Source organism: Cervus elaphus, chromosome 1 (assembly GCF_910594005.1).
Source record: "Cervus elaphus chromosome 1, mCerEla1.1, whole genome shotgun sequence".
Lineage (NCBI taxonomy): Eukaryota > Metazoa > Chordata > Mammalia > Artiodactyla > Cervidae > Cervus > Cervus elaphus.
Window position 1 is genome coordinate 59,715,660 of NC_057815.1, and position 20,463 is coordinate 59,736,122.

Genomic DNA, 20,463 nt, shown 5'->3' on the forward strand with positions numbered 1-20,463 from the left:
AGACTCTTGAGAGTCCCTTGGACTACACAGAGATCCAACCAGTCCATCCTAAAGGAGATCAGTCCTGAGTGTTCATTGGAAGGACTGATGTTGAAGCTGAAACTCCAATACTTTGACCACCTGAAGCAAAGAACTGACTCACTGGAAAACACCCTGATGCTGGGCAGGATTGAAGGCGGGAGGAGAAGGGGATGATAGAGGAAGAGATGGTTGGATGGCATCACCAACTCAATGGACATGAGTTTGGGTAAACTCCGGGGGTCGGTGATGGACAGGCAGGCCTGGTGTGCTGCAGTCCAAGGGGTCACAAGGATTCGGACACAACTGAATGACTGGACTGAACTGAATAGGTATACAGGCATATCTCATTTTATTGTGCTTTGTGGATATTGTGTTTTTTACAAACTGAAGTTTTGTGGCAAATCTGCATTAAACAAGTCTATAGGCACCAATTTGTTTTTCTCTCCACAACCCCTGGCAACCACTGATCTATTTTACAGTCTCCATAGTTTTGACTTCCACTATTTCATAGAGTTGGAATCATAAAGTTTGTAGCATTATCAGCCTGTTCTCTTTCACACAGCAATGTGATTTAAGATTCTTCTCTGTCTTTCATAGCTTTATAGCTCAATATTTTTGTGTGTGTTAAACAGTAATAATAAACTAGACGGCATATTAAAAGCAGAGATACCACTTTGTCAACACAGGTCCAGATAGTCAAAGCTATAGCTTTTCTAGCACTTATGTACAGATGTGAGAGTTGGACCATAAAGAAAGCTGAATGCTGAAGAACTGATGCTTTCAAATTGTGGGGCTGAAGAAGACACTGTCTCCATAAATTAAGTTGGGAAGAACTGATGCCTTAACAATATTAAACATAAATATCTCTCCATTTATATAGATATTGCTTGATTTCTTTCATCAGAGTTTTGTAGTTTTCCTTATATAGATCTTGCACATATTTTATTAGGTTTATGTCTAAGTATTTATTTTGTGAGGGTGCTAGTTTAAATGGTACTGTGTTTTTAGTCTCAAATTCCAATTGCTTATTGCTAGCATATTAAAAAACAATAGTTTTTGTATTCTAACCCTTATATTCTACAACCTTGTTGTATTCACTTATCAGTTCCAGGAGATTTTTTGTTGATTCTTTGGCTTTTTTTACGTAGTGTCATCTACAAACAAAGACATGTTTTATTTATTTCTTCCCAATCAGTATATTTTTATTTCCTTATCTTATTAACTAACTCTTCCAATAGAATGTGTGATAGGAGTGATCAGAGGGGATATCCTTAACCTATTTTTCTTTAAGAGGAAAGCTTCTAGGGTCTTACCGTTAAGTGTAATGTTAATAGGAGGGCTTTTGTTAATGTCTTTTATCAAGTTCAGTAAGTTTCCCTCTATTCTTAGCTTGCTGGAAGTTTTAATAATGAGTAAGTATTGGATTTTGTCAAATGGGTTCTCTCCATGTGGTTTTTCTTCTTAGTTCATTGTAGTATATTACATGAATTATTTCTGGATGTTGAATACACTTTGCTTACCTGAGGTAAATCCTACATGGTTGTGGTATAGAACTCCTTTTTACATTATTAATTTGTTAACTTTTTTTCATCAGAGATATAGGTTTTCAGTTTTCTTTCTTGTAATGTCCTTACCTGGTTTTGGTATTAGGCTAACACTGACCTCATGAACTAAATTAGGAAGTATTCCTTCTGTTTCTGTCCTCTGAAAGAGAGTGTAGATATTTGGTAGTTTCTTCCTTAAACGTTTGGTGGAATTCACCAGTGAATCCCACTGGGACTGGTGCCTTCTGTTTTGGATGGTTGTTAATTTTGATTAAATTTTTTTAAACAGACACAGGACTATTCAGATTATTTATTTCCTCTCATTTAAGCTTAATAGTTTGTCTTCCAAGGAACTGATACCTTTTATCTAGGCTATTAAATGTGAGAGCAAACAGTTTTTCATAGTACTCTTTTTTTCATCCTCAGTGTCAACAGAATTCATATCCGTAGCCCCTATTTTACTTCTGATATTAGTAATTTGTATCTTCCCTCTTTTCACAGTCTGAATTATTAGTCGTGTTGGTGTTTCCAAAGAGTCATGTTATACTTTTACTGATTTTTTTCTATTGATTTCCTGTTTTCAGTTTTATTGTTTTTTTTAGTTCTTCTCTCTTTTCTCTTGCTTATTTTGGTTTAATTTTCTCTTTATTTCCTCAGATGGAAACTTAGATTATTATTTTCATATAATTATTTTTTGTTTTGTATGCATTCAATGTAAATTTCCCCTCTAAGCACTGCTTTCACTGTAGCCCACAACTTTTGCTAAGCTGTATAATCAAATGTTTCTTACCTTATTTTTCTGTGTGAGTTTGACAGTTATATATTCTTGACTCTTATATTTGAGATTGTTCTAGAAATTGCAACATATATGCTACAAAATCAGTAGAATCTTTGACTTTCCTATCAATTACCTCAAGGAACTGAGGTGTCAGAAGCCGCCGGGATGCGGCCAGTCCGTGACAAGGTCACGGGACGAGAGAGGAACCTGCAAGGCAGCTCTTCCTCACATGGGGCTGCCCTGGGAGCCCAATGTGTCCCCTCAGGAATCACCAGGACGTGCCCGGACTGGGACAAGGTCACGGGACAAGAAAGGAATCTGCAAGGCAGCGCTTCCCCTCGAGGTTGTCCTGGGGGCCCAGTATGTCCCTTTCTTCTTTCTGTCTTACTGTTGTTGGGCTTTCTATTAATTTTTGGAAATATAATATATAGTAATAAGGCCTCCCTGGAAAAGTCCAAGCCTTTGTGGAAATGCTCATGATTGTTCTGGCTCAGGACATGACCATAAACATCAAGTCAGAAAGGAAAAGGCCATAGAAATAGTTTGGCTGCTTGCTTAAAAGATTATAATGTTCTAGAATAGAAAAGAGTAGAGGCATTTAGATTTAGAAGTAGATATACTGCTTCAGTTTACTTGCTCCTTGGTTGAGAGGGTTTTCATTATTGCTATTTCCTTGCTGCTATTTGTTCATTGCTTCCCTTTCTTTAAAAAACGTGGGATATTATGGGTATTTTTGTAGAATTAGAAAATGGGGTACATAGGATTTCAATAGAAGATTTATATTAATCAGCTTCACTGCCATTACCTCACTGTTAATAGAGGTGTTTTGTTGCTTTAGAGGTGTTTTGCCGCTTCATAGTTAATCATTGTAAACTTTGTAATTTTAGGTAAAGAAAAATATCAAGGTTTTTCTCATGGTACTATTCTCAGAAATGTCAAACATGTTACTGTGACCCTTCCCATGTATTGTTTTATTGTCCAAAGTATTTACACTATACCTGAGATTTGTAGAACTTTGTTTTGTTAAAGTGAAAATGTTAGGCCATTGAGGCAAGAAGACTATATACGGGACATTTAAGAAAAAGCCCTGTAATCGGAAACATTCTAGATGAATGCATAGGGGGAAAACATAGGGAAGAAAAATGTTGACAGAAGCACAAAACCAATATCTGATGTAATATGTGGTGACTTAAGGGGGAGGTAATGTTCATTCTATAAAAACTGAGCTGTCCTAAAAATAAAAAAAGCTACCTCTTCTATGCAACCTTCTATGTGTGTCTGTCTTATTCCTCTCCGATGCCACTCATCCCTTCGGTGTTCCTGGACCCACTGGGGCTGGACCCCCGCACTGAGGGTCCTTTAAATCCATTTGGCTGCACACTCCAGCCTAAATGCAATTGCCATCATGTATTTTAAACCCCATTGTTTTATGCATTTATTTAGATTTTGCCATATACTTATTCATTTGTTGCTCACCATCTTTTCCTGCATCTCTGACTAGTCTTTGGTGATATTTTCCTTCTCCTGAAAAAACATGCCTTAGTAGTTCCGTCAATGTGCATTTCCAAGTAACAAATTCTGTTACTGTGCTGTTTTCAATTTTGTTTTTCTTCCACCATAATTCTTGAAGGATGTTTTTAACTCTGTATAGAATCCTACTTTATCAGCTATTTTCTTTCAGTAGGTTTAACACTCCATCCTACTGCCTTCTGGCTTCCACCAGTGCTGTTGAGGTCATCATTCTCTCTAATTATTATTTGAAGGTAAAATCCACTTACTTCAGACAGTCCTCAAAATGGAGAAAGTAATAGCAAAGGAAAAAACTGACAAAGAATTAGTCTCCAAAATATACAAGCAGCTCATGTAGCTCAATACCAGAAAAATGAACAGTCCAATCAAAAAGTGGGCAAAAGATGTAAAAAGACATTTCTCCAAAGAAGACATACATATGGCTAATAAACACAGGAAAAGATGCTCAACACCACTCATTATTAGATAAATGCAAATCAAAACCACAATGAGGTATCATCTCACATTGATCAGACTGGCCATCATCAAAGTCTGTAACAATAAATGCTGGAGGGAGTGTGGAGAAAAGGGAACACTCTTACACTGTTGGTAGGGATGCAAACTGGTACAGCCACTAGGGAGAACAGTGTGGAGATTCCTTAAAAAACTAGAAATAGAACTGCCATACCACTCAGTAATCCCACTGCTGGGCATACACTCCAAGGAAACCTGAATCAAAAGAGACACATGTACCCCAGTGTTCAGTGCAGCACTATTTACAATAGCTGGGACATGGAAGCAACCTAGATGTACATTGACAGACGAATGGATAAGGAAGTTGTGGTACATATATACAATGAAATATTACTCAGCTATTAGAAAGAGTGCATTTGAGTCAATTCTAATGAGGTGGATGAGCCTGGAGCCTATCATACAGGGTGAAGTAAGTCAGAAAGAGAAAGACAAATACTGTATAATAACACATATATAGGGAATTTAGAAAGACGGTACCAACGATCCTACATGCAGGCCAGCAAGGGAGACATAAATATAAAAAACAGACTTTTGAACTCAGTAGAAGAAGGTGAAGGTGGGATGATTTGAGAGAATACCACTGAAACATGTACATTACCATATGTAAAATAGATGACCAGTGCAAGTTTGATGCATGAAGCAGAGCATCCAGAGTAGGTGCTCTGGGACAACCCAGGATAGGGTGGGGAGGAAGGAGGAAAGGGGGGTTCAGAATTGTGGGGGACACCTATATACCTGTGGCTGATTCATGTTGATGTATGGCAAACCATCACAATATTGTAAAGTAATTATTCTCCAATTAAAATACATGAATTTGAAAAAGTCTCCTTTTCTCTAAATGCTTTGCTTTTCCTATTGTATCTTCTGCAGTTTCACTATGATATGTCTGATTGTGAATTTCTTGTATTTGTCTTGCGAGGTGTATGCCAAGGTATCCTAAATGTCGTCTTTAATTTGTAATGAAAGTGCTTCACTTGCTTCAAATTCATTTACCTCTTCCATCAGATATTATTTCACTACCTATTAAATTCCTTGAGACATCAAAGAATGTGTCATTAAATTTATCTAGATATTTTAGATAACTCAGTTGGAAAAGTTGCTCTCTTCCTTAATTAATTTATGTTTTGGCTGCGCTGGGTCCTTACTGCTGTGCGCAGGCTTTCTCTAGCTGCAGTAAGTGGGGGCTACTCTAGTTGCAGTGTGCACATTGCACAGTGTATCTCACCCATATCCGGTCTTCACTTCCTTTGCATTAACACCCAGGGCTTCTCATTGTGGTGGCTTCTGTTACTGTGGAGCACAGCCCCTAGGGCACCCGGGTTTTAGTGGCTGCAGCACATGGGCTCAGTAGCTGTGGTTTGTGGGCTCTAAGCACAGGTGCAGATGTGGTGGTGCACAGGCTTAGCTGCTCCGTGGCATGTGGGATCTTCCTGGACCAGGGATCAAACCAGTGTTCCCTGCATTGCAAGGGGGATTCCTAACCACTGTCCACCACAGAAGCCCAGAAAAGTTTTTTGAATTACTGAGTCTGCCATTACATTTAGATTCAAATTTTAGTGACACTGGGGAAGATGGAAAGCACAAAATCAAAATGACTGTAAGATGAGATGACAGTTATAGTGATCCAATGAAGAAAAAAATGAAGGAAAAATCTAATGGAGAGCTGGTAGGGAATTAAAGAGAACTGAGATTTAGAAGAGATTGGAAAGGATAATTTGAAAGGACAGGAAACTACATTCACATTAGGAGGAAGAAGGATGCATAGGATTATAATAGTGACATTCAGTAGGACAGGAAATACAAGAAGAGAGGAAACCTGAATTATGTGTTAATTTGAAACATGGAAATCTCATCTCATATATGTCTCAAATATAGTGGGGTTAAAAACATAACATTGAGAAAACATTGAATATGAGAGTATTTGTTTCTACATATACACATTAAGATGGCATCAGTAGATAAAGAGAATTTGATTATACATATATAGTTTATAATATAAAATAGATATATATAATGATATTAACTAGTGTCAGAAGAAGAGTGAGAAGTGGGTGACAAGTATAAACCAGCTAAGAAGTGCATTTTATTTATTGAGCTATAGTCAACATATAACCTTGCATAAGTCTAAGGTATACAACATGCTGATGATACATTTTTATATTGCCATATTACTAAGATAGAGTTCGCTAACACCTCTATCACATCACAGTATCATTTCTTTATTGTGGTGAGAACAATTAAGATAGAGTCCCTTGGCACCTTTGAGGTTTATAATACAGTATATTGTTTATAATCACTGTGTGTGCTATGTGCTGTGCTTAGTCGCACAGTCATGTCCGTCTCTTTGTGACCTCATGGACTGTAGCCCACCAGGCTCCTATGTCCATGAGGATTCTCCAGGCAAAAATACTGGAGTGGGCTGCCATGCCCTCTTCCAGCGGATCTTCCCAACCTAGGGATCAAACCCAGGTCTCCCGCATTGCAGGTGGATTCTTTACCAACCGAGCCACCAGGAAAACCTACATGTCTAGGACTGATTTATCTACTGATGGCACATTTGTACCTTTAAACAGTATCTCCCTAATTCCTATACCTTCCAACCCCTGGTAACCACATACTACTCTGTTTTTACAAGTTTGGCTTTTTTAGATTCCACACATAAATGAAATTAACAGACTTTCTCTTTCTTGGTCTGACTTATCTCATGTAGCATAATGCACTCAAGGTCCATCCATGTTGTCACACACAAAGGGCAGGACTTCCCTCTTTCTCATGACTATGTAATATTCCATTGTGTGTCTGTGTCTGTGTGCATATGTGTGCCTGCTGTATCACATATCCTTTATCCATGAAGCCATGGACTGACACTTAGGCTGTTTCCATATCTTGGCTATTGTGAATAATGAGGCAGTAAACATGGGGGTACATATACCTCTTCAATATCCTGTCTTCACTTCCTTCACACATATACCCAGGAGTGGAATTACTGGGTAATATTGTGATCCTATTTTTCATTTTTGAGGAAACTACAATCCTTTCCATAGTGGCTAAACCAACTTAAATTCTCAGCAACAATACACAAGGGTTTCCTTTTATCCACACCCTCCTAGCATTTATTATTTGTAGACTATATTATCATGGCCATTATGATTGGTTTGATGTGATACATCATTATGGTTTTGATTTGCCTGTATATTGGTATCTCACAATGACATACGCTGAGCAGCTTTTCATGTTTCTTTGTCACTGTATATCTTCTTTATTGAGGTGTCTGTTAAGGTACTTGGCCCAATTTTAAAGGGTTCTTTTTTTTTTTTTTTTTTTTTTTTTTTACTGTTGAGTTTTAAGCATTCTTTGGATATTTAGAATAACAGTCTTTGATCAGATTTTGCAAATGGTTCCCCCCATCTATGGCTTGTTTTTTCATTTTGTTCAAAACTTGTCTTCCAGAGGAGAACTTTTACATTGCTACTAATGAAGTCCTGTCTATCCACTCTTTTGTTCATGGATCCTGTCTTTGGAGTTATAGCTAAAACATCATTGCCATACCTGAGGTCATCTAGGTTTCTCCAGTGTTATCATCTAAGAGTTTTCTAATGTTGCATTTTCTGTATATCTATGATCCATTTTACATTAATTTGTTGTGAAGGATGCAAAATTGTATCTAGATTCATTTTTTTTGCATGTGGATGTCCAATTGTTGCAGCAGCACCATTTCTTTAAAAAAACTATTTCTTTGCTCTATTACATTGCTTTTGCTCACTTTTCAAAGCTCAGTTGATTATATTTATCTGGCTCTTCTTTGGGCTCTCTTTTGTTCCATTCATCCATTTGTCTGTTCTTTCACTGATACACACTATCTTGATTACTGTTTCACTATATTTAAATCTAGAAGTCCAAAGGTGTTAGTTCTCTAATTTTGTCCTCTTTTTTTAGCCGTAAAAGAATTTATTACAATGGTAGCATTTGGAATCACCTTTTAAAATTTTTTATTTTATATTGGAATATAGTTGATCAACACTGTGTAAGTTTTTTTTTTCCATTTATTTTTATTAGTCGGAGGCTAATTACTTTACAATATTGTAGTGGTTTTTGTCATACATTGACATGAATCAGCCATGGATTTACATGTATTCCCCATTCCGATCCCCCCTCCCACCTCCCTCTCCACCCAATCCCTCTGGGATCCCTCTTCCCAATGCACCAGGCCTGAGCACTTGTCTCATGCATCCAACCTGGGCTGGTGATCTGTTTCACCCTAGATAATATACATGTTTCCATGCTGTTCTCTTGAAACATCCCACCCTCGCCTTCTCCCACAGAGTCCAAAAGTCTGTTCTGTACATCTGTGTCTCTTTTTCTGTTTTGCATATAGGGTTATCATTACCATCTTTCTAAATTCCATATATATGTGTTAGTATGCTGTAATGGTCTTTATCTTTCTGACTTACTTCACTCTGTATAATGGAAATAGAACTGCCATATAACCCAACAATCCTACTTCTGGGCATACACACCAAGGAAACCAGATCTGAAAGAGACACGTGCACCCCAATGTTCATCGCAGCACTGTTTATAATAGCCAGGACATGGAAGCAACCTAGAAGCCCATCAGCAGATGAATGGATAAGGAAGCTGTGGTACATATACACCATGGAATATTACTCAGCCATTAAAAAGAATCCATTTGAATCAGTTCTAATGAGATGGATGAAACTGGAGCCCATTATACAGAGTGTGTAAGTTTTTTGATGTACAACAAAATGACTCAGTTATACATATATATGCATCTATTCTTTTTCAAATTCTTTTCTCCTTTAGATTATTACAGAATATTAAACAAAATTAAATATAGTAAGTCCTTGTTGGTTATCTATTTGAAACATCAATATGTACCTGTCAGTCACAAATTCCAAACTATCCTTCCCCCCAAACATATTTCTTCCCTGGCAATCATAAGTTCCTTCTCCAAGTCAGTGAGTCTTATTCTGTTTTGTAAATAAGTTCATTTGCATCATTTTTTTAGATTCTGCATATAAGCAATATCATATATTTGTCTATCTCTGAGCTTTATTACCTGCTTAGGTGGGAGATGATAGCTCGAGGGTACTGGAGTTGGACATTTCCCTTCTCCCTCATGGAAAGCTAGAACAGGGTATACTTGGATATTTTCTTTTCCTGGTGTAGAATACTAGAATAAACTGGAGTTGGGTATTTCCCTTTCATCAGGTCAGTTCAACTGTGAAAAAAAAAATTCGAATAGTTTAGGGTCTGGAAATATAGGTTCTTTCAGGACAGAACTTATTAAGAAGAACAAAATGTTCTGAAATATTTCAAAATGGTTACGTTCCCCCTCCCTCTGCACAACTGGATTTTTCTCCAGTATTCACCGCGAGAACCTGGTCAACCTCCTGGAGATAAAATAGAAGTACAGAGAGCCTCTATTACAGGGTCCCCTTGGAGTTTGTGAGACTCAGACTCATCCACAGAACCTGTCAATTACAGTTTAGGTTTTTCTACCCCATTGAGGTTTCTTCTCCTTTACATTCACCTATCTGTTTCTACAATTTGGGGGACAAAGTTTGCCCTGTGACTTAATCTATCTGTCACATGTAAGAAGAGTGGTTGGTTTTCAGTTTGTACAGTCTTTTAGTTGTTGTTAGGATAGAGTATTGACTTCAGGTTTCTTACAGGCCAGACTGGGAACTGGCTGTCTTGCTTTTTATTTTGAGGCCATATTATTATATGATATTAATGTAGATTGTTATATCTTCTTTGTGAAAAATCTTTATCATTACACCATAAGAACTTGTGCTACAGAAAGCTTTTTAAATTCTACTTCTCTGATATTATATAACTAGCTACTCTAGCTTTCTTCTGGTGTCTGAATTTTCCCATCCTATACTTTCACACACTCTATCCTTATGTTTTAGATACATGTAGAGTTTTGTCAGTAGCAACAAAAGTTGGATTTGATTTTCTTTATTCATTCTAATAATCTTTGTCTTTTACTGAAACATGCAGTGTACTTAATATGATTAGTGATCTATTTGTGTTTGCAATCTTACTATGTGATTTCTGCTTAAACCACCAGGTTCATGTTTCTTTTTTTCTGACTTTTCAATTTTCATATTAATAAAGTATTTATTAATAATTAATTAGTAGGTTATCATCTTAGAGCTATTTAATATTTATTTAAAAAATTAATGGAAAGTACAGAGAGTTCCATATACTCCCACCACATACATAGCTTCCCCTTTTATCAACATCTTTCATTAATGTTGTATATTTATTACAAATGATGAGATAATACTGATACTCCATTATTAACTAAAGGCTCACTCTTTTATCATACAGTCTATGGGTTTTGACAAACGTATAATGATATGAGAAAACATGACACAATATTTAAAAATTAGTTTCATTAACCCTGAAAATTCTGCTCTACTTATTCTCCCCTTCCTCTTTCCAACCCCTGACAGCCACTGATCTTTTTACAGTCTCCATAATTTTGGCTTGCACACTATCATATAGTTGGCTTATTTATTTTACACACAGTAATTTGTACCTCTTAATTCCTTACCCTTATCTTGCCCCTCTCCTCATTGGTAACCACTAGTTTGTTCTCTATGAGTATGTTTTTTTGTTGTTGTTGTTATATAGTTGTGTTTATTTTATTTTGGACTTAAGGTATAAGTATAACATGCACTATTTATCTTTCACTGTCTGACTTATTTCACTAAACATGATACCCTCCAGGCACATCCATGTTGTTGCAAATGGCAAGTTTTCATTATTTTTTATGGCTGAGTAATATTCCATTCCCTCTATGTGAGTATACATGAAATATCTTTATCCATTCACCTGTTGATGGACACTTAGGTTGCTTCCATATCTTGGCAACTATAAACAATGTTACTATGAACATTGGGGTGCATATATTTTTTACAAATAGTGCTTTCATTGTCTTCAGCTATATACTTGGGAGCTGAATTGCTAGATAATGATAATTCTATTTTTATTTTCTGAGAAATTTCCATGCTGTTTTCCACAGTGGCTGCACCAATTTACATTCCCACCAATTGTGTACACAGGATCCCTTTTCTCCACATCCTTGCCAACATTTGTTATTTTTGTTCCTTTTGATGGTAATAAGTCTGACAAGTGTGAAGTTTTGATTTGCATTTCCCTAAGGACTGATGCTGAGGCTGGAACTCCAATACTTTGGCCACCTCATGAGAAGAGTTGACTCATTGGAAAAGACCCTGATGCTGGGAGGGATTGGGGGCAGGAGGAGAAGGGGACGACAGGGGATGAGATGGCTGAATGGCATCACCAACTCGGTGGACATGAGTTTGAGTAAACTCCGGGAGTTGGTGATGGACAGGGAGGCCTGGCGTGCTGCGATTCATGGGGTCGCAAAGAGTCGGACACGACTGAGTGACTGAACTGAACTGAAATGATTAACAATATTGGGCATCTTTTAATGTGCTTGTTGGCCATTTTTATGCCTTTTATGGAAAAATGTCTATTCGGGTCTTCTATATTTTCATCAGTTTTTCTGGCTTGTTGATGTTGAGTTTGTATAAAGCACTTATATATTTTGAACATTAACCCTTTATTGGTCCTATCATTTGCAAATGTCTTCTCTCATTCAATAGTTTGTCTTTTCATTTTGTTGATGACTTTCTTCACTGTGCAAAAGCTTTTGAGTTTAATTGAGTTCTGTTAGTTTATATTTGCTTTTGTTTCCTTAGCCTTAGAAAATATTGCTATGATTTATGTCAAAGATTGTTCCTCCTATGTTTTCCTCTAGAAGTTTTATTGTTTCTGGTCTTGCCTTTAGGTTTTTAAACCTTTTGAGTTTATTTTCCTATATGGTGTGAGAAAAGCTTCTAATTTCATTCTTTTTCATGAAGTTGTCCAGTTTTTCCAGTACTATTTATTGAAGAGACTGTCCATTATATCTTCGTGACTCCTTTGCCATAGATTACTTGACCAAAAATGTGTGGGTTTCAGAGCTCTCTATTCTATTCTTTTGTGCCAGTACTATACTGCTTTGATTATTGTAGCTTGGTAGTATAGTCTGAAGTCAGGGACTCTGAAACCTCCAGCTCTGTTCTTTTGGCTCAAGACTGTTTCAGAAATTCAGAGTCCTTTTTGTAAATACAAGGCATAAAAATGTATTGATTTGAAACATTTACATACCACAACATGATTACCACTGAAGAGTTCTAAAACATCTATAATGTCACATCATCATCATTTCATTATTGTGGTCAAAACAATTTCAATCTAGTCACTTAGCAACTTTGAAGTTTATATACAGTATTGCTACGTATAATGTGCTAAATATTATGTATTCAGGATTTATTTATCTGGTTGCAGGTTTGAACCCTTAAACAACATCTCCCCAATACCTACACTCACCAGTCCCTGGTCACCACCATTCTGCTTTAATTTTTACACATTTGGCTTTCCTGAAAAGTAAAGTGAAGTCGCTCAGTCATGTCTGACTCTTTGCAACCCCATGGACTGTAGCCTACCAGGCTTCTCTGTCCATGGTATTTCCCAGGCAAGAATACCAGAGTGGGTTGCCATTTCCTTCTCCAGGGGGTCTTCCCGACCCAGGGTTCGAACCTAGGTCTCCTGCACTGTGGGCAGATGCTTTACCCTCTGAGCCACCAGGGAAGTCTGGCTTTCTTAGATTCTATCTATAAATGATATCATACAGTATTTGTCTTTCTCTTTCTGACTTACCTCATGTAGCATAATGCCCTCAAGGCCCATCCATGCTGTCACAAATGGAAACTGCCACAAATTTCATTCTTCCTCATGAAGATAGATAAGATAAGATATCTTTATTATCCATTCAGCAGCTGACTGACACTTAGGCTATTTCAACATGTTGGCTATTATAAATAATGCTATCATAAACATGGGAGTGCATATATCTCTTCAACATCTTGTTTTCATTTCTGTTAGATGTATAACCATAACCAAAGTAGCTAGATAATATGGTAGTTCTTTTTTAAATTTTTGAGGAACTTCTACACTGTTTCCCATAGTAACTGAAACAATTTACATTCACACCAACAGTGGGATTTCCTTCTCTCCACATCCTCACCAATACTTGTTATCTCTTGTCTTCTTGCTGAGAGTATTCTAATCAAAGTGAGATAACATCTCATTGCAGTCTTGCTTTGCATTTCTCTGATGACCATTAGTGTTGAGCATCATTTTACATATCTGTTGGACATCTGAATATCTTCTTTGGAAAAAATGCCTATTTATCTTCTCTGCTCATTTTTCAATTGAAATTTTTTGGGTTCTGTTATTCGGTTGTATGAATTTTTATGTGTTTTTATGAGTAAGTCCTTATTCAATATTTGGATGGCAAATATTTTCTCCTGTTCTGAAGGTTACCTTCCATTTTTTAAATTATTTCTCTCACTGTGCAAAAACTTTAGCTTGATGTAATCCTACATGCTGATTTTGGCTTTTGCTGCTTAAGTTTGGGGGTCATATCCAAAAAATATCATTGTGAAGAACAATGTCAAGGTGTTGTAGCCACATGTTCCAGGAAACAAACTCACTCAGAAGGAAAATGCAGATAGTGGAGTGCAGTTTATTACACCAGCGGGCCCAAGGCAGAGTCTCCTCTTATCCAAGGACCCTGACCAGTTTTTGTGAAAACCTTATAAGTGTGTGTGCCCAAACCCACCTCCCCAAATTCCCTGAAACTAGTCTGAACCAAGGAAAAGAAAGATACAATCAAAGTTGACGCATGATTCATATGCCTTAAGCCTAGGTAGTTAAAAGTGGAGAATTATCAATAGGCCTGTGGTCATACCTCAATAAGCATAATAGAATTTATGATTCTATTTGTTTACACAGATAATTAGGGTATTCTTTTAGGTTATGGAGAGTCTAGGTACGAGCCCTGGGGCTCTTCCATCCAGAGGGTCAGGTTTTCCAGTTGGTATGTCGTTTCCAAAGATACTGGGCATATAGCTCAAAGTCCACAGTTTGGCCCAAGATGGAGTCCTGCTTTCAAGATGGAGCCTGTTCTGTCTGTTTCCTCCTTCAAAGGAGCTGCTCTCCTATGTTCATTTTTTTGAGTTTTACCTAATCCAGTCTTCTGCTTAAGTCTTTAATCCACTTTGAGTTGATTTTTATGAGTGATGTAAGATGAGGGACTAATTTCTTTTTTCTGCATGTGGAGATCCAGTTTTTCCAGCATCATTTGTTGGAGAGACAATCCACTACCCCTTGAGTGTTTGTGGTTCCCCTGTCAAATTTAAGTTGACCACACATACAGAGGTTTCTTTCTGGGCTCTTTATTCTGTTTCATTAGTCTATGTATCTATTTTGTGCTGGTTTTAAAATTAATACAGATTTCTAATATAGTTGGAAATCAACAATTGTACTGTCTCTGGCTTTCTTCTTCTTTACAGGATTGCTTTGGCTATTAGGGATCATTTGTGATTTCATACATATTTTAGGGTTGCTTTTGATGATTTCAGTGAAAAAATGCCTTAGAATTATAATAAGGATTATGATATATCTATAGATGTCTTTGTGAGGTATGCATATTTTAACAATGTCAATTCTCCATGAGCATAGAGATATCTTTCCACTTATTTGTGTCTTCTTCAATCTATTATGCTCATTTCAATGGTAGCTAGGTAATGCTCAAAATCATTCAAGCTAGACATCAACAGTACATGAACTGAGAACTTCCAGGTGTACAAGTTGGATTTAGAAAAGGCAGAGGAGCCAGAGATCAAATTGCCAACATCTGCTGGATCACAGAAAAAGCAAGGGAATTCCAGAAAAACATCTGGTTCATTGACTACACTATAGCCTTTGATTGTGTAGATCACAACAAACTATGGAAAATTCTTAAAGAGACAGGAATACCAGGCCACCTTACCTGCCTTCTGAGAAACCTGTATACAGGTCAAGATATACAGAGTGTATCATGTGAAACGCTGGGCTGGATGAAGCACAAGCTAGAATCAAGACTGCTGGGAGAAATATCAATAACTTCAGATATGCAGATGACACCACCCTTATGGCAAAAAGTGAAGAGGAACTAAAGAGCCTCTTGATGAAAGTGAAAGAGGAGAGTGAAAAAGCTGGCTTAAAACTCGATTCAAAAAACTGAGATCATGGCATCTGGTTCCATCACTTCATGGCAAATAGATGGGGAGAAAGTGGAAGCAGTGGCAGATTTTTGGCAGATTTTATTTTCATGGGCTCCAAAATCACTGTAGACGGTGACTGCAGCCATGAAATTAAAAGATGCTTGCTCCTTGGAAGAAAAGCTGTGACAAACCTAGACAGCATATTAAAAAGTTGGACCTTTGCCAACAAAGGTCTGTATAGTCAAAGCTATGGTTTTTCCAGTAGTCACGTATGGATCTGAGAGTTGGACCATAAAGAAAGCTGAGTGCCAAAGAACTGATGCTTTTAAACCATGGTGCTTGGACAGAAAGGAGATCAAACCAGTCAATCATAAATGAAATCAACCTTGAATATTTATCGGAAGGACTGACGCTGAAGCTGAAGCTCCAATACTCTGGCCACATGATGCTAAAAGCAGACTCTTTGGAAAAGACTCTGTTGCTGAGTTCTGTTTGCTAGAATTTTGTTAAGGACTTTTACATCTATGTTCATCAGTGATATTGGCCTGTAGTTTTCTTTTTTTGTGGCATCTTTGTCTGGTTTTGGAATTAGGGTGATGGTGGCCTCATAGAATGAGTTTGGAAGTTTACCTTCATCTACAATTTTCTGGAAGAGTTTGAGTAAAATAGGTGTTAGCTCTTCTCTAAATTTTTGGTAGAATTCAGCTGTGAAGCCATCTGGTCTAGGGCTTTTGTTTGCTGGAAGATTTCTGATTACAATTTCGATTTCTGTGCTTGTGATGGGTCTGTTAAGATTCTCTATTTCTTCCTGGTTCAGTTTTGGAAAGTTATACTTTTCTAAGAATTTGTCCATTTCTTCCAAGTTGTCCATTTTATTGGCATAGAGCTGCTGGTAGTGGTCTCTTATGATCCTTTGTATTTCAGTGTTGTCTGTTGTGATCTCTCCATTTTCATTTCTAATTTTGTTGATTTGGTTCTTCTCTCTTTGTTTCTGGCTAACGGTTTGTTCTGGCTAATTTTGTTGATTTGGTTCTTCTCTCTTTGTTTCTGGCTAACGGTTTGTTCTGGCTAACGGTTTGTCAATTTTGTTTACCTTTTCAAAAAACCAGCTTTTAGCTTTGTTGATTTTTGCTATGGTCTCTTTTGTTTCATTTGCATTTATTTCTGCCCTAATTTTTAAGATTTCTTTCCTTCTACTAACCCTGGGGTTCTTAATTTCTTCCTTTTCTAATTGCTTTAGGTGTAGAGTTAGGTTATTTATTTGACTTTTTTCTTGTTTCTTGAGGTAAGCCTGTAATGCTATGAACCTTCCCCTTAGCACTGCTTTTACAGTGTCCCATAGGTTTTGGGTTGTGTTTTCATTTTCATTCATTTCTATGCATATTTTGATTTCTTTTTTGATTTCTTCTATGATTTGTTGGTTATTCAGAGGGTGTTATTTAGCCTCCATATGTTTGAGTTTTTAATAGTTTTTTTCCTGTAATTGAAATCTAGTCTTACTGCATTGTGGTCAGAAAAGATGACTGGAATGATTTCAATTTTTTTGAATTTCCCAAGGCTAGATTTATGGCCCAGGATGTGATCTGTTCTGGAGAAGGTTCCATGTGCACTTGAGAAAAAGGTGAAATTGATTTTTTTTGGGGTGAAATGTCCTATAGATGTCGATTAGGTCTAGCTGGTCCATTGTGTCATTTAAAGTTTGTGTTTCCTTGTTAATTTTCTGTTTAGTTGATCTATCCATAGGTGTGAGTGGGGTATTAAAGTCTCCCACTATTATTGTGTCATTGTTAATTTCCCCTTTCATACTCGTCAGCATTTGCCTTACATATTGCGGTGCTCCTATGTTGGGTGCATATATATTTATAATTGTTATGTCTTCTTCTTGGATTGATCCTTTGATCATTATGTAGTGTCCTTCTTTGTCTCTTTTCACAGCCTTTTAAAGTCTATTTTATCTGATATGAGTATTGCGATTCCTGCTTTCTTTTGGTCTCTGCGTGAAATATTTTTTTCCAGCCCTTCACTTTCAGTCTGTATGTGTCCCTTGTTTTGAGGTGGGTCTCTTGTAGACAGCATATATAGGGGTCTTGTTTTTGTATCCATTCAGCCAGTCTTTGTCTTTTGGTTGGGGCATTCAACCCATTTACACTTAAGGTAATTATTGATAGGTATGGTCCCTTTGCCATTTGCTTTGTTGTTTTTGGTTTGCGTTCATACAACCTTTCTGTGTTTCCTGTCTAGAGATGATCTTTTAGCATTTGTTGAAGAGCTGGCTTGGTGGTGCTGAATTATTTCAGCTTTTGCTTGTCTGTAAAGCTTTTGAATCCTCCTTCATATCTGAATGAGATCCTTGCTGGGTACAGTAATCTGGGTTGTAGGTTATTCTCTTTCATTACTTTAAGTGTGTCCTGCCATTCCCTTGACTCTGATGCTGGGAAGGACTGAAGGCAATAGGAAAAATGTGTGACAGAGGATGAGATGGTTGGATGGCATCACCAACCCTATGAACATGAGTTTGAGCAAACTCAGGGAGATAGTGAAGGACAGGGAAGCCTGGTGTGTTGCAGTCCCTGGGCTCACAAAGAGTCTGACACAACTTAGTGACTAAACAACAATTTAATTATCATTGTCTGGGATTTCTGTAGCTCACTGAGTTCCCTTAAAATAATTACTTTGAATTATTTATTAACCAAGTCACTAAACTTTGTTAGGTTAACCTAACTTTGAGTTAGGTCATTGGTGGTGGTGGTGGTTTAGTTGTTAACTCATGTCTGACTCTTGTGACCCCATGGACTATAGCCTGCGAGGATCTTCTGTTCATGGGGTTCTCCAGGCAAGAATACTGGAGTGCATTGCCATTTCCTTCTTCAAGGGATCTAGGTTATTAGAGAATTATTATTTTATCATGATGACATGCTTCCTTATTCTTCATGTCCTTGTAGCTTTGCACTGCTGTTCTAGCATTTGAAATAGCAGTGTGCATGCGAGCATGCATACTCAGTCACTTCAGTCATGTACGACTCTTTGCAGCCCCATGGACTGTAGCCTGCCAGGCTCCTCTGTCCATGGGATTCTCCAAGCAAGAATACTAGACTGAGTTGCCATGCCCTCCTCCGGGATCTTCTCAACCCAGTTATCAAACCCACATCTCCCGAGTTTCATGCATTGCAGGCAGATTCTCTACCCACTGAGCCAACTTGGAAGCCCTTGAAATAGCAGACACCTCCTTAAATCTTACTGTATGATTTCATGTGGGACATTCTGTTTCCTGGTGCTGTTAATATCTGAGATTTTCTCTACGTTTGTATGGGTACACCTGTCCTACTTTTCTTAATGTCTTTCATGGCAGAATTCTCAAGTTTTCATATTTTCTCTGGTTCTTATAACTCACCAAGCTGACAACTGGAAACTTTCCTATCTTCTGGAAGGTGGCAATATACCTTGAGTGTGTGGCTTCTCTCTTCCCAACAGTCTGTTTTCTGAAAGCACATAATTTACCAACCTACTAATAGTTCTTGATGCTAACTAAACTCAGGAGTGCACACAGGAATTAGCCACAGAGTTGGAGTAGTTGTAGGCTTACCATTTAGGCGATAAGAGGTGCCCACAGACTTGGGAGGCCAATCCTCAGGTAAAGTTCTCCCAAAGGTTCATGGGAAGACTTCCTGATGAAGTCCTGGGGGGGGGGGGAATCAATAGGGACTGCATCCTTTAAATGCCCTTTGAGATTCCTAACTGCCTCTTTCCTGATCTATTCCCTCCTCCCATTCATAGAGGTCCTGCCTCAGTACTCTGGGTACTGTTGCAGATAAATGGGTTTCTCCAGCCATGTCCCCCACAACTGGGTTAACTGAGCATTCAATATTCACTCTCGTTTTCCCCACTGGAGCTGTCACAGACATGAGATAGTTTAGCCACATGTAATGTTACCAAGCTGTGCTGGAATCTCCTCTTAGGAAGACTGGACTTCCCCAAATTCTCTCTTATCTGTGAGTACCTATCTTGGTAAGCACTCTCCGGTTTTTTTTTTCCCCCCCAAGGGTGGTGATAGAAGCTGGGGAAGGTTCACTGTCTCCGCTCTCTGCTCAGGCCATAAGGAGGTCTTCTGCCTATTACCAGGTGTGCAGGTCATCAAGACTACTCCTGCATCCGCTGGTAAGTGTTGGTAGATCACACAACTCCAAAGATACACTTTTGTTCACAAATGGGTGTCAAATTTGTTGTTTTAAAAGGGGGAAAAAAGACAAACATCTTATGTCCTCATGACACTGACATCTGCCAAGTGTATTTTAAGCAACAGGAGAGTAGTTAATGAAATGCACTAAGAAGTGACAAAGAGAGAATGGGAACCATTTGACACAGGTTTGACAGAAACTTATGGAGGAAAAATAATTAGTAGTTCTAGTCTTTTTTTAAAAACAAATTAACATCTAGCTATCAAAATCATGCATATTTTCAAACTCCTACCTTCAGCTTAATGCTCTTCATGTGTAATAAGAAATGTCAAAGGTCAAGCTATTAAGTTCCAGCTCATTCAAGCAACCAAAAAGGTAATCCATGTTGAGACCATACACATAATATCTTGGACACACACAAAAATTATTCAAAGTGTTCACAAAATACAGTTGTTGGAACAATGAAAACAGGGGATGACAAGGCCTCACAGACTTGTATCTTTAATACAGGTTCCTCTGTGCACAGGATTCTCCAGGCAAGAATACTGGAGTGGGTTGCTATGCCCTCCTCCAGGGGATCTTTCCTAACAGGGATCAAACCTATGTCTCTTATGTCCTCTGCATTGGCAGGCTGGTTCTTTACCCCCAGTGCCACTTGGGAAGCCCATCTTTAGTATACTCACCCTTGGGGCTATGTGGCAGACACTTCTTCAAGTCATGACACAGGCTAACTGAGGGTCTTTTCTTCCTAC

At 37.8% G+C, this 20,463-nt stretch overlaps 1 pseudogene across 1 annotated transcript in view; it reads left to right on the plus strand.

Annotated features, from left to right (window-relative positions):
- The window catches only part of LOC122694957, a 55,586-nt pseudogene that overhangs the window by 25,957 nt on the left and 9,166 nt on the right, over positions 1-20,463 (plus strand). The window contains exon 3 of the transcript XR_006341285.1: positions 19,577-19,691. The product of XR_006341285.1 is annotated as an interferon-induced very large GTPase 1-like (transcript). The remainder of the gene's footprint in view (positions 1-19,576; positions 19,692-20,463) is intronic.